The 6,247-nt window shown below is 36.8% G+C and overlaps 1 pseudogene; it reads left to right on the plus strand.

Moving 5' to 3' along the window:
- The first annotated feature begins 941 nt into the window (after window positions 1-941).
- Window positions 942-5,433, plus strand: LOC118857542 (annotated as a pseudogene).
- The last annotated feature ends 814 nt before the right edge of the window (window positions 5,434-6,247 follow it).

Consider the following 6,247-nt stretch of genomic DNA (forward strand, 5'->3'; position numbering starts at 1 on the left):
TACAAGAAAAGAACATATTGGCTAAGGTAAGAAGGGTATGCCAAAAAGTCTCATGAGTATAAAAATCAACTCCTTATTGATTTGGTAGCCTTTTATTAAGCCACCTGAAAGGACCATATCATTTATTCTACATTTATTAGCGTAAAGCTTTTGACTCTGAACTTACTTGTTCAGCAGTATAATGGAGTTAACCTTATCGCTTACCTCATGAAGTTGTTGTAAAGAAAGGTCTTTGTTTAAACCTTGGAAAAAACCTCCGAAACTTGGCTTGCTTTGATTATTTTCTGCCATGGTAGATGTAGTGCTTCATGGTGATTGAAAGAGCCACGCTTGGAGTTGAAAAAGACCTGGGTTTGAGCCCTGTATCTGGTATATCATGGCTGTTTGACACTGAACAAGTAACCTTGTGCCTGAAGGGAAAGAGAAGGGAAAAAAACAAACAAACAACTTTTCTTAAGCACCTATTATGTGCCAGTCCCATTTTATGTGTTTTAAAATTATGAGTGTTTGCAATTATTATCTCATATGATCATAAGAAAAATACTTAAGGTAGGTGCTATTATGATCTCCATTTTATTGTTTAAGAAACTGAGACAGGTGAAATTCCATTGGTCATATTCTGCAGTTGCATTTGAACTCAGTTCTGTTTTCAGATCTACTGCTGTAGCTGCACTGCATCATCTAGCAGCCCCCTGGCAACCCTAAGAATTTAAGAATTTAATTTGCACAATAGATACTGATCTGTATTGGTAGAAAGGGGGGTGCTACCTTGTACATTCAAAATAAATGAATGAATGAATGAATGAATGAATGAATGAACAAAGCCACCTCCACTACTACATCCATCTCTAAAATGGAGAAAGCACAAGAACCCAGAGAATGACGGTGCCCTTGCTCCCAGATTATTTGCCCTGCTTCCTGGTTTAGCTCTCATAACCATAATGCAGGGAATGAATCCTTGTGGAAGTGCAGTCTGGCAGTTCCTTCTGTGGGTCCTGCAACCTCTACTTTCTCAGCTGCTGGAGCCAATGAAGATTTGTGAAAAGAAATCTTTAATTACCTAAGACCTTACCCCTATCAAATTGTCCATTAGAAATGAATATGGTTTTACCAGCTGAAATGAAATTAAAGAAGGTACATTGCCATCTTCTTTGCCACTGTACTCTAAGCATAGTGGGGCTTTTAAATCTGATTTGTATCTGAACATCCTACATTCGTTTTCATCCTCTTTTTCGAATGTGAGCTCCTTGAAAGACTACCTTCAGCACTAAGCGTAACAAGTTCTGAATAAATGGCTTTTCATTCATCCATTCATTCAATCGCTGATCCCTTCATTCAATATATTTTGAAAGAATTTATATACATTGATGTGTCCACAAATAAAACGTAAGCTCCTTGAGGGCAAGAACTATTTCATTTTTGTCTTTCCAATAGAGACTAAATAAGTGCTTGCTGACTGATTAAAATTCTGTGTGTGTGTGTGTGTGTGTGCATGTGTGTGCGCGCACACATGCATGTGCATGTGTGTACATGCAAAGTAGGCAAGCACTGTGGTAGATGCTGTAGGAGAAACAAAGGTGACTAAGATGTGTTCATTGCCTTCAAAAAATTTACAGCCTAATGAATATCATGCCTCTTACCTGTTTTTTTTTCTAAAAAACATGTTATAGAGTAGAACAGAAGAAATTTCTTTAATCATTAAAAACCCAGTCTTTTATCAGTGGTGAAACAAGGGTGTCCATTATCACCCCTATTATTCAATTTGGTACTAGAAACATTAGCTGTAGCAATAAGAGAAGAAAAAGAAATTGAAGGAATTAGAATAGGAAAAGAAGAAACTAAATTATCACTTTTTTGCAGATGATATGATGATTTATTTAGAGAATCCTAGAGAATCAAGTAAAAAACTACTTGAAATAATAAGCAACTTTAGCAAAGTTGCAGGATATAAAATAAACCCACATAAATCCTCAGCATTCCTATACATTACTAACAAAGCCCAACAGCAAGAGATAGAAAGAGAGATTCCATTCAGAGTTACTGTAGGCACTATAAAATATTTGGGAGTCTATTTGCCAAGACAAACCCAGGGCCTATATGAACATAACTATGACACACTTTTCACATGAATAAAATCAGATCTAAATAAATGGAAAAATATCAGTTGCCCATGGTTAGGCCGAGCTAATATAATAAAAGTGACAATTTTACCTAAATTAATCTATCTATTCAGTGCCATACCAATCGAACTACCAAAAAATTATTTTATTGAGCTGGACGAAATAATAACAAAATTCACCTGGCAAAACAAGAAGTCTAGAATATCTAGGGTATTAATGAAAAGAAATGCTAGAGAAGGTGGCCTAGCGATACCAGATATTAAACTGTACTACAGAGCAGCAGTCATCAAAACTGCCTGGTACTGGTTAAGTAACAGGGGTGTGGATCAGTAGAACAGCATAGGTACACAAGAAGGAGAAATCAACGAGTTTAGCAATCTACTCTTTGATAAACCCAAAGAGGCCAGCTTCTGGGCTAATAATTCACTATTTCACAAAAACTGTTGGGAAAATTGGAAAATGGTAGGGCAAAAGCTGGGCATAGACCAATATCTTACACCATATACTAAAATAAAGTCAAAATGGGTTCATGGTTTAGGAGTAAAAGCTGATACTATAAGTAATTTGGGAAAGCAAGGAATAGTTTACTTATCAGATTTATGGAAAAGTAAAGAATTCATGACCCAACAAGAGATAGAGAGCATTACAAAATGCAAAATGGATAATTTTGATTATGTCAAATTGAAATGTTTTTGTACAAAAAAGGCCAATACAACAAGAATTAGGAGGGAAGCAGAAAATTGGGATAAAATCTTTGCAACTAGTATCTCAGATAAAGGCCTCATTTCTAAAATATACAGGGAACTGAGCCAAATATATAGGAACACAAGCCATTCCCCAATTGAGAAATGGTCAAAGGATATGAACAGGCAGTTTTCAGAGGAAGAAATTAAAGCTATCTATAGGCATATGAAAAAATGTTCTGGATCACTCCTGATTAGAGAAATGCAAATCAAAACAACACTTAGATACCACATCTCTCCTGTCAGATTGGCTAAAATAACAAAACAGGAAAATGATAAATTCTGGAAAGGATGTGGGAAAATTGGAACATTGTTGAATTGCTGGTGGAGTTGTGAACTGATCCAGCCATTTTGGAGAGCAGTTTGGAACTATGCCCAAAGGGCTATAGAAATGTTCATACCCTTTGACCCAGCAATACCACTTCTAGGGTTGTATCCCAAACAAATCACACAAGAGGGAAAGGGACCCATATGTATAAAAATATTTATAGCAGCTCTCTTTGTGGTAGCCAAGAATTGGAAATCAAAGGGATGCCCATCAATTGGGGAATGGCTGAACAAGCTGTGGTATATGAAGGTTATGGAATACTATTGTGCCATAAGAAATGGGGATGATGCAGACTTCGTAACAACCTGGAAAAACCTACATGACATAATGCTGAGTGAGTGGAGCAGAGCCAGGAGAACCTTGTACACAACCACAGATATATGGATTCCATGAGGACCAACCCTGACATACTTCGCTCTTCTGAGAAACCTAAGGTGCAAGGACAACTCCAGGGGACTCACGATGGAGAATGCTGTCTTCATCCAAAGAAAGAACTATGAAATTTGAATACAGATTGAGGCACACTACATGCTCACTTTTTTTTTTTTTGCTTCTCTTTTGTTTTTGTTTTTGGGGTTTTTTTGTTGTTTTTTTTTTTTTTTTGGTTCTGTTTCTTCTTTCTCATGATTCATTCCATTGGTCATAATTCTTCTCCACAACTCGACTAGTGTATAAATTAATTCAATGCGAAGTTACACATGGTAGTTATATGAGATTCCAGGCCGTCTTGGGGAGGGAGGGGGGAGGAAGGGGAGAAAATCGGGAACTCAAAACTATGTAGAACCGTGTGTGGTAAACTAAAAACAAATTAAAAAAATATAAAAAAATTTTAAAAAACCCAATCTTTTAAAATAAAGTTTATATATTTCCATATTTCCTCATGCTTCTGACACTTATTTACTTTTTTTTTGAATATGTCTTTTCCTTTAATAAAAAAACCTCAGGCATGGCTCTTACTCTCTGGTACACACCTTGGCTTGTGTATGCCCCTTGATATCTGTGTACTCCAAAAAGGGGGAAGTATCCAGCAAAAATGTTACCTTGCCTCCTGTCTTTAATGCTCCTATTCATCCAGATAGTGTGAATTTTGTTCATACCAACTTGAGAAAAAATAACCTGCAATCTTATACTGTCAGTGAATTAGCAGGTCATTAAACCGGTGCTGAGTCTTGGGGCACTGGCAGAGCTGTTACTTGAATTCCTTGTTTTCGGGATGGAGAGACTCACTCTTCTGGCCAGGGTGCTTTCGGAAATATGTGCCAAGGAAGTCACATGTTTGCTTCTACCAAGACTTGGTGCTGTTGGCATCTCAGAGTGAACACAACACAAAAACGTTATGCCATCTGCTCTGCATTGGCCACCTCTGCCCTGCCAGCCCTGGCCATGTCAAAAGGTCACTGGATTGAAAAAGTCCCAGAACTGCCTCCAGTGGTTGAAGATAAAGTCAAGGAGTGTAAGAAGTCCAAGGAAGCAGTTTTACTGCTTAAGAAGCTGAAGGCATGGAATGACATCAAAAAGGTATGTGCTTTTTAGCCTATGAGAGCTGATAAGGGTAAAATGAGAAACTGTTTTAGGATCTAGCCTCGGGGACCTTGTATCGTCTATAATGAAGACAATTGTATTATCAAGGCCCTCAGAAATATTCCTGGCATTACTCTACTTAACATGAGTAAATTGAACCTTTTGAGACTTGTTCCTCTTGGGCATGTGGGGCGTTTCTGTATTTGAACTGAAAGTGCTTTCCCCAAGTTGGATGACCTGTATGGTACATGGCACAGGCCTGCTACCCTGAAAAGTCACTACAATCTTCCCATGCACAAGATGACCAATGCAGACCTTACCAGGATTTTGGAAAGCCCAGAGATCCAGAGGGTCCTCCGTGCACTACGCAAAAAGACGTTATCGGCAAGTACTCAAGAAGAACCCATTGAAGAACTTGAGAATCATGCTGAAACTGAACCCATATGCCAAGACAATGCACCAGAACATAATTCTAGGTCAAGCTAAGAGCCAGAGAATCAGAGAAAATAAAACAGCTATGGCATTAAATAAGATTATGGAGGCAAAGAAAACAGTAGATGAGAAGAAGAAAAAGAAGCTTGTAGGTAATAAGAAGGTCACAGGAACAAAGAAGTTTCTAGGGCAAAAGAAACCAGCAGAAAAGAAACTTGGGGCAAAGAAGCCTCCAGCAGCAAAAAAAAAAAAAAAAAAAAAGCCTGTGGAAAAGAAGCCTGCAGCATAAACTCAGCATATCAGTTTATCCATTAGGCTGCAATCCATTACCTCAATATTGTGAATTTCTAAAGAATAAATATTCGAAGTCACTTTGGGAAGAAAAAAAAAACTCAGAGTTCAAAGTGGATAAAATCAGTCAGGGAATATTTAAATAAGTATCAATAACAATGTAATGATGCCAAAAAATAGAAGATAGATTTTTTAAAATGGCAACCTATTTGCCATTACTGAGTCTTTGTTCTTATTGAGAAAAAACAATAACATCTTGGTAGCAGATATTAAAGATAAAATCAAATACAAACAACGTCAGAGTTTTCCCTTGCAAGCCTATTCCTTAAATATTGGATATTTTGAAATAAGTCAAAGAAGTTGATCACTTCCTAACTCTGATTCACATCTACTCTGAGACCAATTAAATAATTCAAATGCTTTATTAGCAAATGATGCCTTCTAGGTTTACAACTTGCATGGTTCAATCTGATGTGATTTAAAAAGTAGCAAAGTAGTAACCCCTCAAACTGGAGCTTTAAATAGAAGTAGTAACTGACTTAACTAGTTTTATAAATTGATATTTTAACAAAGGAGAATCTGAGAACCATTACAATAGATATTACATATGTCTGTGAACCGTGAGATGCCTCTGGAAATTATGGTGTTTTTTAATATTTTCCTTACATGCTGATTTTTAATTGCTTTTTTTTATTCTTAGGTCAAAGATTCTGCAGCCTATAAATTACAAGTTCAGGTTAAATACTGACAGCTTTCAATTAACTAAAAACATTTTAAAGGGATGGACATAGATATTATTATTTTCTCATATG

Source organism: Trichosurus vulpecula, chromosome 7 (assembly GCF_011100635.1).
Source record: "Trichosurus vulpecula isolate mTriVul1 chromosome 7, mTriVul1.pri, whole genome shotgun sequence".
Lineage (NCBI taxonomy): Eukaryota > Metazoa > Chordata > Mammalia > Diprotodontia > Phalangeridae > Trichosurus > Trichosurus vulpecula.